At 42.7% G+C, this 11,337-nt stretch overlaps 1 pseudogene; it reads left to right on the forward strand.

Annotated features, from left to right (window-relative positions):
* The first annotated feature begins 3,614 nt into the window (after nucleotides 1-3,614).
* Nucleotides 3,615-9,233, forward strand: LOC103264506 (annotated as a pseudogene).
* The last annotated feature ends 2,104 nt before the right edge of the window (nucleotides 9,234-11,337 follow it).

Below are 11,337 nucleotides of genomic sequence, written 5' to 3' on the forward strand. Positions count from 1 at the left end.
GGCAATCCTTCCGCCTCAGCCTTCCAAGTAGCTGGAGCTACAGGCGCACGCTACCATGCCCGGCTAATTTTTTTGATTTATTGTAGAGATGAGGTCTCACCAAGTTGCCCAGGCAGGTCTCGAACCCTCAGGCTCAGGCAATTCACTCACCTCAGCCTCCCAAGGCGCGGGATTACAGGCTGAGCCACCAAACCCGGCGGAAAGCTTACTTTTAAATGCACTTTTATTTATTCCGCGAAAGTTCAGTCTTTCAGAGCTTTCAGAGTGTCAAATGTACAACTGGATCAATTCAGTTTTCCATTTTCAAGAGAAAAAAACAAAACAAGAAACAACAAAGTCTATTATGAATGACAAAGTATATCATGTGGTTGACTTTCTTTGGGAATCTCAACTTTCCAGCCTTGGAGTCTATCAGGAAAGCTGTCAATAGAGTTCAGGATACACTGTACTTAGCAAAATGAATTTATAAGTTCTGTCCAATAAATTACATAATTCCTTTTGTTCCAAGTGCAGCTTACTTGAAAAGACTCTACATCCTACAGTCTCCTCACACTGAATCCAGTCCAACCCTGTTCTGCTGTTTAAAGGAATGCCAGTCCACTGACAAAGATTCATTAAATATCCAAGGGCACATCCTTGCACTGACAAAGAATGCATCTTCAGTGTTGTGGGTTGAATAGTGTCTTCCCCCAAATGATGGGTCTACGACCTAATTCGTGGAGAACATATAAATGTGACTCTATTTGGGAAAAGGGTCATTGCAGATGGAATGACGCTAAAGATCTCAGAAATCATTCTAGACTTAAGTTGGATCCTAAATCCAATGACATATGTTTTTTCAAGAGAAAGGCAGAGGGAGATTTCATACACTGAGACACACAGAGAAGACGGTCATGTAAATATAGAGATAGAAATTCATGTTCTGCAGCCTTAAGCCAAGAAATGCCTGCAGGGATCAGGAGTGGAAGAGGCAAGGAAGGATTCTCTTCTAGAGAATTCAGAATGATGAAAGTGCACCTGGAAACACCTTGATTTCTGATTTGGTCTCCAAAACCAGGAAAATAAATTTCTGTCATTTTAAAACCATTGAGTTTGTGTTACTTTGTTACAATGGCCCAGGAAATCAAAGCAATGTAGTACTAAGCTTAATATCTCATGCTTGGAGACATATCTAGGATTTGATTCACCTAGATTTATTAGAATCCTTTCTGTTTTGACAAGCAACTCCCCAACCTCAACTACCATCACCCTACCATGCCCTGCCAAAAAGAAAAAAAATTGATTCTTGTATTTACTTTAATCATAGTAGCTCATAATATTACCAAGATAACATAATTAAGAATCCCTGACAATTTACTGCTGATAATTAATTTGGTTAATTGTTCCTCTTACTCCTGGGTGGTCCTTCTTGTCCTCTTATTTAGAATAAAAAATACTGTTGTCATAATATTTTTAGTTGCTCTTTAATGAGTCAACAACTCCGAAAGAAAAGGAAGATCCAGAATGACAAAGTAAAAGAGGGCAAAAGACTAACTTTGGCCTGGTCCTGACCTTGAGTATTTGGTTTCCATGAATATACGTATTTATGAAACTTGGTGATTTCTATATATTTCCATATATGTCCTGTCACCCACACATTTCAATATCCCTAAACAGACTTTATGAGGAAAGCAGTGGGATCTCCACCTTTTGGACAGTGAGTTAAGTTGAATAAAGTTGCCATTTCAAAGATTCATTATTGCCAAAAGTCAAAACCCAGCAATTACACTGGGAAATCACCTAACCAAAGAAATTTCCTAATCAAAGACCTCTTGACAATTGGCTAACAAACTGGAATGCCAAAAAGAAACTCAGAACACTGTATAACTGAAAACAACTAAACCACAACCACTCAACCACTTAATTAGATTTCCAACTGTTATTCTTGACTTCATTAACAAAACAAAACAAAATACTAGCTATAAACAAGGCTGTGCTCAGTCCATACTCTTTTTGAACAAGATAATGTAACAATCCGATGTAACAGTCCTCAAACCAGCCCCTTGTTCTCTGTCTCCTTGCTTTTACGCTCCCGGTTTCTTTCATCAGGAGCACTACCTTCAATTCCCCTCCGTCTGCCTTTTGAAATCCTAACTTGTCCAGAGCTAACCTAAATGCTACCTCCTCCCCAAAGACATTCCTCAGCCCCTTTCTCTCACGGAGATACATACCACTTTGCTTTGTGTCACCTTCCTCACTTGGCTCCTGTGGGGTTTGTGTGTGTAAATGTGTGTGTATGCTTCTCTGATCATCCTCAAACATTGGGAGGTCTTCTAGGGATAAGGCTGGGGGCAGATCAGGGATGTATCTTACTCACAGCCCACAATAGGGTCAAGCGAAATAGCTACTATATGAAACAAAACCAAACAAAATCATTAAGCTATCTAGGGTATGCACAGGGAATATGTGAACCTGGACCCCTTTTCCCTCATCCATACTTCAGGGAGGATATTAAATAAAATATCTAATCATCTCTGATATTTCTCTCCAAAGGGCATGGTGTGGGCCAACCTAGGCTCTCCTCTAAATCCCTCTTACATTTGGAGCAAACACTATATTTTGTTCACCTTTTGTTCCTATATTTTTATTCTTATACAAGATACCTGATAAGCACTAATAAGCTGTGAACTGAAGTGCTTTTCAGTTCACAGGAATCCACATACAGGAACACTAAATGGCTTACTGATACCTCAGTTATCTTTGATATCTATTCTCCCTACTCCCCCCCCCACACACACATGCACACACACAAAAGAGTCCCTATCAAGTTGCCAGATATTGCGATCTCCCTCTAGGCATCTCATTTTTTCATTTCTGTTCACACTGCCATCACCCTTTTCCTCCCAAGTTGGCATGTTGATGGTTTTCCTGGTCTAGAAGGTGAGGTTCCGCTTTCTGAAGCACAATTTGTTGTCTCATTCACTCATCTGTCTGTTAAAGAATTGCCTCCAGTTGTACCATATCTGACCAAGTAAAATCAGAACCCTTTCTAAGGTTTCCACAGACTTGCCTTGGCCAATCTTTCCAGACTTTTCAGTCACTATTCCCCTTCAGAAACCCCAGGCTTAAGCCAAACAAAACATTGTTCACGTCGCAAATATGCCAGAACTTTCCCATCTTCCTCCTTCTGCTCCAGCCAACTCACTGCCTAGTGTCCACCTCCCCTGTCTGGCTACAGTGCCCACCCATCCTTCAAGGCCACCCAGTCCTGCCTCTACTGTGATACCTTCCCAAACACTGCAGCATAGGAAAGTTTTCTGAGCCTTCCATACTTAGTTTATAGCATTAACGTGGCCTTCCATTTCCTTGTGTAAGAGTAGTTTGATTCTATTTAAGAGTAATTCTGTGAGGCTTGCTCAAACCCAGGCACTGTGTGAGCCATGGCTTGTCTCTTCGACTCTGCCCGGACTTGTTCCCAGCACCTCCACCCCAAGGCCCCAGGCAGAATGTGTTTGTGATGAATATTCAATGAATGAAAGAATAAATTAAAGTGTAAATCATGTATCTAGTCCTACAAAAAAGTCATCTTTGATGACTAGAGAAGAAATAGAATCTATACTGGAAAAAAAAAGTCAATGACCGGTCCTGGTGGAGAACACAATCACTTGTGCTTTCTCAATGCCCTGTCCCTGCCCATGGAGAAAAGACAATGTGGGATTTCAGAGGACCCTCCTCAGCCATGGCTCCAAGCCATGGGAGCTTCCCTGCACCATGGTGGGGAGTTAATATCACACCCCAAAAGTCACAGTGTATCCCCACCAACCAGTGCCTGCCTTTAAATTCTCACCCCTGTTGTGGCAGAAGACAGAGCAAGGCAAGAGCTGCGAGGAAGGTAGACAGGATGTGTTAACAAAGCAGGGCAAACAAATGGCAGACCTAACAGAGCATGTGGTGAGCCCCAGGGGATGGCAAAGGCGGAGGCAGAAACACCAGGAATGTCTGCCACTTGGCTGCCACTTGACCAGTTCCTGTATCTCCAGGGAGTTCTGCCATTTGGGGCTGGGCTGTGGCCCCAAGCCTCATCTCTGGCCTCTGCATCACCACGGGGCATCTGTTAAGCCCAGACTCACAGAACTCTCCCACCAGTGGTGAGGGCCGCAGTGCCTCTGATGGAGGGCTGTGCCCAGCGGTCCTGGTTGGGGCAGGCAGACCAAAGTTCATGGTTTTATTGCTCTGTTTCAAACCCTAAGCAAAGACAGTGAGGAGGGGACCCACATCCTGTGTGTCCAAGTTTAAGGGCTTCACCAGAGCTCGGGCTGTGAGTCAGAAACCAAATCAAACAGTAGAGTAGACCAAGAGGAGACTCACTGGCACCTTTCTTGCATTAACCTGCCCCAGCACCTTTCTTGCATTAACCTACCCTTGAACAGTTAGGGGATGTTGGGAGAAATGTCATTTTGACCAAAAATATGGCAAGTTGGAAGACAGGTCTATTGCTAGGAGGATCTCAGCCCTGTCCCCTTCAACACAGAAACAGGACAAATTGCCCCATTATGTTCCAGTGGCATGTGGGATGCAAAGTCAGAGCACAAATGATGATGGTGCTTGGAACTCTAGCCCACTAAACGTCAGCACAGGCGGCAATTGGAAAACACCTGTGCCTAGGTGGACGATGCTTTGAATGATTATTAGGTTGGTCTAGGGCTGTTGTTTGGTTTCTAACAGCAAAATTGTCGCCCGCAGTTCTCTGCAATTGTACATATGAGTTCAGAATATGAATATTAATGAAATAAAATGATACATCTTCCACTAAAACTTTATTTGTAGATTTTATTTTCTGCTTACAGGAACATTGATATTGGTGCTTAGATCTTTGCTGCATTTAAAGTGCCTCTTTAAAAATCTCATTTGGAGTGAATATTCCATTAATGTTTTGTAGTGGTTGGCTTTGTTCCTTTGTGCTTGTTGTCTCCCTCCCCATTTCAAGGGAGGGGCAGAAAAGGGGGAAAGGAAGGCAGAATTCTAGCTATTGAGGGGACAATGTAAACAAAATCAGGCAACAGAGCAGTACGAAATCTTGTAGCAAAAGCAATCTTGTAGAAAATTTTCACTTTCCCATGGTCTGCCATCACCAAAAAATAATTCTTTATTTTATTTACTTCCTGTATTTATAACCTTACCTACTCCAGAATGAATTTTAGGTGACTTTGAAGAATTATTTTGACTAGATTATTTTGATAGTTGATGAAGTAATCTCTTGAAGTTCCCAAATCTTTGGCCAAACAGCTCAAACTCTTTGGGAGTTGGGTAGGTTGTGGGACCATCTTCCCCAACTAGTTTTGGTGACCCAGATAAGACGTGTTCAAGTACCACTAAAAATAAAACTGGCAATTTGGCCTGAGTTATCCCAGAGTTCAAGTGCAATACTCCATCACGCAGACTCTTTGAGGGAAAACCAATCAGCTATTTGTCAGTTCTTCTCTCCAGCACTCTTTGGAGGGCTGGATAGTCTCTCACTAAGCACATTCTTGCCAGCCCAAGAGGACAAGAGTCTTGGTGGGAGCCACACCTTCTTTGAAAGTTCTTCATAAAAGGCCAAAACAATGGGGGCAAGAACTCTTTGCTTCAAAAATATAAAGGTTAAGACCCAAGAGCTTCATGAGGCAGAGCATCCTCATGGTGCTCCTGGAGCAGAGAAAAGCCTTGTTTCACTTCTGCTTCTAGAAGGAAGACATGGGAATCCCAAGAACATAACTAAGACCTGGTGTTTCAGAGCTAACAACACTCAGAAGAGTGTTTTTGTAGAATATTTGATTAATTCATTCAACAAATGCTTACTGAATCCAGGCACTCTGAGGATACAAAAACATAAAGCTTAAGACCCAAATTCTGACCTCCAGGATAAAGGCAGCACTTGCTTTTGTAAAGCTCTTCACAATTTACAAAGCATTTTTTAATTTTAGCATATTGTTAGATGTTGCTAGTAATACTGCTTTTAGGAATAGTCTGTTGGACATACTTCTTTATGGTGGATGTGGGGGTTGGGAGAGGGTGGTTTCTTCTTAAGGTCCTTAAAACTTAAGCACCTGTCATACCTCAAAGTTCGCAGCCAAAGGGCAGCAATCATTAGTCATATTCTATCCCCAAGTTCCTTCTCTTTGCCTTAATCCTTTAGATCAATAATATAATTACTGCTGTAGTCTGAAGGTCTTAAATTTTCTATTATTCTTGTTGATTGTCAGTCAATTTTTAAAGTTTATTTTTAACTTAATAATTTTCATAGAGAGATTTTCTGACTCATTGGAGACTTGGTTTTATGAAAGATTTAAAGAACAAAATAATATAATTTTGCTTGATTTTCTTTTCTGGTTTACAGATATTAATTTGACAATATTTACCAAGGGTGAGTTTCTGTGAGTGCATCTGTTCCAGTAACCAGTATTTCCATGAAAGTATGAGAGTTAGTGACAAAGAATGGAATCCTGTCTGGTGAAATAACAATTTGGGATCTTGAGAAAATGAAGGTAACTCCAGAAATGAGTTTAGAGATGGATTTAATAAGGAGAAGATGAATTTAATAATAAGTAGGAAATACACAGTCTGATTTGACTCCTGACTGTGTGGCCTTGGGCAGGGCACTTATGTTTGCTGAATTCTGTATTTCTCATTTGTTCAATAAGAAAACGATGCCAGTCTAACAGGGATGTGTCAGGATTCTCGGTACCATGCACAAGGACTGGGTGTTCTGAGACAGTGGTTCCCACAACAAGAAATTGTGTGGCGTGTGGGACTGAGGTGCAGGGCTGGTGCCTCAGGCCCTGATGTTGGAGACTGATTTTCCCCATAGGGTTATTGGGGCAGCCCAGCTATGATTATACTAATAGGAATAAGCCTCTGACATTTCATGAAGCCTGAGCTGAGGGTATTGAATAGAGGGGCTTGAGGTTTATCTCAGTCTCAGAACAAAGAAGACCCTTAAAGACGAAGGAACCCATTTTGTGAGTGAGGTCAGCTGCCTGAAGAAGGGCTGGCACTCAACATCTAGGTCATCCAACAAGGAACTATTTTCACTCCTCATACTTGCTCCTTTGTCTTCCTCAGTTTCCAAACCAGGTAAGAAAGCAGAATTGCTGCCCAGGTCTGCATTCTTCTCTGATATTTTAAGCCTCATTCATCTGTAGGCTCTCAGCTCACACAGCTCCCACCAAAACCCCTTTCACACATTTTAGGAAAATCCATACTACAAGGTCTAAAATGATGGCTGTAGTAAGGATTTTCACCAACTCCCACATCATGCTTGGCCCAGCTTGGCAAGGAAGTCTATTGGAATACCACCTACTGCTGCAGGCTACTCCTCAGCCCCCATCTGATTAAAGCAGACCCCTGTGGATGAGCTCCCAGGGCAGCCCAGGCTCTGCCCCACCCCAGTTCCAGGCCTGAAGTACGATCTTCACAGTGGTTTTACCCCAAGCTACTGATTCACTCCTGTAGATTCTTCAAATAGAATCTCTACCACATTTCCCAGATCTGATAGTTCTGAATGTATTTCAGGAAGAAGTCTCTTTATTTTTTTCATTTTGCCCCAACCTTCCCTTTGAACACCAGGAAGCTTCTTTTACTCCTTTTGATGACAATTAAATAACTCTAGAATTTTCCCATCTCTTCCCAGCGTCATTCTTCATAGCCTTTTTAAAAAACTTATTCACATTTCCTGCCGTTGTTTCCAGATTGTAATCCATCTCACCCCCTCAAACAATCCATGCCTAGGGGATTCTGAGTAGAATTCTTTTTTATTTTTAACAGCTTACTGTAAAATCTTTCTTATTTTTAACACCACCTTGGACCTTCCACGTTTCCTGTCACTTTTCTTCAGCATTTTTTCACTTTAGGATGACTTCAAACACAATGGGAGGCCGGTCAGTCATACACAGTAGGCACAAACTACTTTAATTCAGGGTGTAGACCCTGAAGTACAGTCTCTATTCAGCTAGTACATAAATCACAGCTATCTGTTACCTAAAAGCATAGTAATTGAGTCTATGTCATTCTCATGTTCTACTCTTATTTCTACCTTCTCCCCGCTGCTCCAGTTCTCTATAACCACCCCCCTCTATGCACCCTAGTCACAGCATAGCATCTGTCAACCTCTGTAGGTCAATGGGATGTGAGGGCCTCCATCTCTGGTTTCTCCATGCCTTACTGTTGAATTGAATTAAGGCTAAGCTGAACTCCAGTCACCCTGCTATTCAAGGAGAGATACTCCCCTTGACTTCTGCAGACCCCTCCCTGGGTTCCTCCCCAACCTAGACATTCAGCCTCTTCTCCATTCTCCTAAACTGTTCATATTGTCTCCCTCAGGCTTCTCTTGTCTTCTGGTCACTCTTGATCAACCTGTAGGCAAAGTCACATCACTTGGCTTTCAGCCCTAAGTCCCTCAAAAACGCTTCCTCTGTTCTTCATCTCTGCCCCACTCTAGGGAGGATATTTGCCCAGGCCCATAATGAGGGCCATAGCTGGCACACAGCACTGTGTGCTTATTTCCAAAAACCATCCCCTCTGGGCAGAGAATCTCTTGGCAAGGGGAACAAAGGCTTATTTCAACCTGTACTTGCCCAAGAATGGACATCTAACCTATATAACCCTACACAACAGCCCTCCAGAAATGTAGACTCTGAATTTTAGACAAGAAAGAGATGGGAAAAACTGGAGTTCTCAAAAAGTTGAGTTAGAGTATGGCAGCCAGCACAACCACCACCCTAGCGCTCCTGAGCTAGGAGAGCCAGGCACCCGGGGGCTGTCCAGGCCCTGCAGGGCCAGACCCAGTCACCATGGGCAGCTTTTTATTTGACTGTGTGCTCTCTGGCCACACCCACTCCTTCACCTTCGTGATAGAGGAAGAGGATGAAGCTGAGCATGTGCTGGTGTTGACCATGTTCTGCCTCACCGAGGGGACCAAGGACAAGTGTAACATGGTAGAAATTTTGGCCCAGAACCACGACCACCAAGAGATTGCGGTCCCCTTGGTCAAACTCAAGTTGTCCTGCCAGCCCATGCTCAGCCTCAATGACCCAGTTCCAGCCACCTGTGACCTTCCACCTGAAGTTGGGCTCTGGCTCTGTTCAGATCACTGGGCACCACCAGATTATTACCATAAACAATGATGTTTCTGAGGAAGAGGAGATGAAGAGGAAGAAGTGGAGTTGTGTTCCATCCATCCTACCAAAAAGAAGGGGGGCAGCCCTAGTCCTCCTTGAGGGGGGCTTGCAGGCTCTGGGAGAGGAAGGAGAAGTGGGTGAGAGCCTGGGTGACGACCCCTCTGTGCTCCTCTCCGTTAGCTGCACCATGTTCCCGGACAGTTTTCAAGAATTCTAAATATTTCCTCTTCATTGAAGAAGAGAGTCTGGGGTGGGAGGAAGGTCTCAGAGGAGGTTCCTGCTCTCCAGGTGCTGGAATTCTGGGCATCCCTTTCTCTAGGGTGGGAGGGACTCTGATCTTCCTTGTTGACCCTTTTGCCCCACCTGTACATGAGGACTGGGATGTTGGTGTCTGAAACCTAGAACTACACATTTTTAACACTTTTTATAGTTTTGGATAAAGGTTGAAATAAAGTGGGGTTTTTGCAGAAGAAGAAGAAGAGGAAGAAGAAGAAGAGGAAGAAGAAGAAGAGGAAGAAGAAGAAGAGGAAGAAGAAGAAGAAGAAGAAGTTGTTGTTGTTGTTGTCATTGTTAAGTTATTTTCCCACAGTCACACATCAATGAGGGGCCAACTCAGAACTACAATCTGCATCACATGTATCTCAGTCTAGGGGGTCCAGAATGCTGCAAACACCAGTGGTCATCATTTTCTCCTTACATTGTTAACCATCATCAACACATACACTCACTCTTAAATTAACTGAGGCTTCTGCTCCAGTCAGATTCAAATTCACTTAGCAAAAGTTGAGAGGTGGAATCTCCAAGATTCCCATTTCACGGATTACCAGAGCCCAGTAGAATAATTATGAGGAGGTGAGTTTTTGTATTGATGGGGAGTGAGGAAAATGAAGAAAAAAAAGGGAAAATAGAGGAATAGAAAGGGCTGAATTTTTATTTCCTTTTTGGGTTAATTTTGATATAAATATAAAATGTCTTCCTTATTTTTTAAACCAGATTACATATCAATTTGCTGTTAGGAAAACAAATCTCTAAACTGATATCTCTTTATACTTTCTTCCTTAGTCAAAACATCTGTCTTTGTTTTGGGGTTTGAGAATCTTTTTCTTGTTTTTCTTTAGTTTTTTTTTTTAATAGTCCTCAAGACAGCCACCCAACACCACAACGTCATTAACCCAGCTGCAGCTTTGCCTCTGCTGGCTTTTTAATAAGGTTCCTGCAGCTGTCGCTAGCTCATTGTCCTACCCTACAGAGGTCAGCAAAAGCCATAACTCATGGACTGTAGCATTCAAAAAGATACAAGGGAGCCATCATCTAGACCTTCAAAATGGGCTAGAAATCTAAATGCTGAGAACTTTTCTATGACTAGGAATCAGGAAGAAATGTGTCTCTTGTCCTTGTTGCCTGAAGAATCTCAGTGGTCCAAGAGAAAGAAGAAACCTCGAGTATCGTGACAGCTGGAAAATTGTATTCTCCTAATACACATCACAGCAGCACCTGCTAGGTCCCCAGAGATGTGCTGGTTGCTCTGCCCACATTATCTCTCATTATTTTCCTTATTGTTTTAGGATGAGGCAGAGAGAGAGAGAGACAGAGATTTGCCTGAGATCACATCACCAACGAAAGATAGGTTCACCTAAGGTGAGCTTGTCATGGATGAATTAAGGTCAAGAAGGACCCAGGAATCAGAGTGAGTCATTAGGAAATGAAAGAGGAGAGGAAAAGAAGGAAAATAACCCTGATCACCATTAGGTAAGAATTAAGTGCCAGTATGTCAGTCCATTAATAACTTGAGCTTGTCTTCCATCTTGTTTTCAGGGTTCAGTTGAGATTAAAATGTCCCATGGTTCTTCTTGAAATCCAGTTCTGGGTATGGTATCAGTCCAAGTAAAGCTAAGCCACTTCTCTCCCAAACTTTTATAATCGTTTTTGCTCACTGGTGTTCACATGACTTGCTCCTTTGGACCAAAATTGTTAACATCTACTTTATCCACTGTTGCACTAGCATCTCAACTCCCTTCTTCCCACTCCTCAGGAAAACATTCAATTTCCCATTTGCAGGCTGTTGGTTTCTAGCCTGAGGCTTTCTCCCAAATGAACTTGGATCTGTTTGGCCACCCAGGACAGAAAGGTGAACTCCATATTTTTAGCTCACCCAGACCATCTGCTCACTCTGCAATAACATTATACTCTGGGTCTGTGCTTA

Source organism: Carlito syrichta, unplaced genomic scaffold, assembly GCF_000164805.1.
Source record: "Carlito syrichta isolate Samal-C Ts95f unplaced genomic scaffold, Tarsius_syrichta-2.0.1 Scaffold305660, whole genome shotgun sequence".
NCBI lineage: Eukaryota > Metazoa > Chordata > Mammalia > Primates > Tarsiidae > Carlito > Carlito syrichta.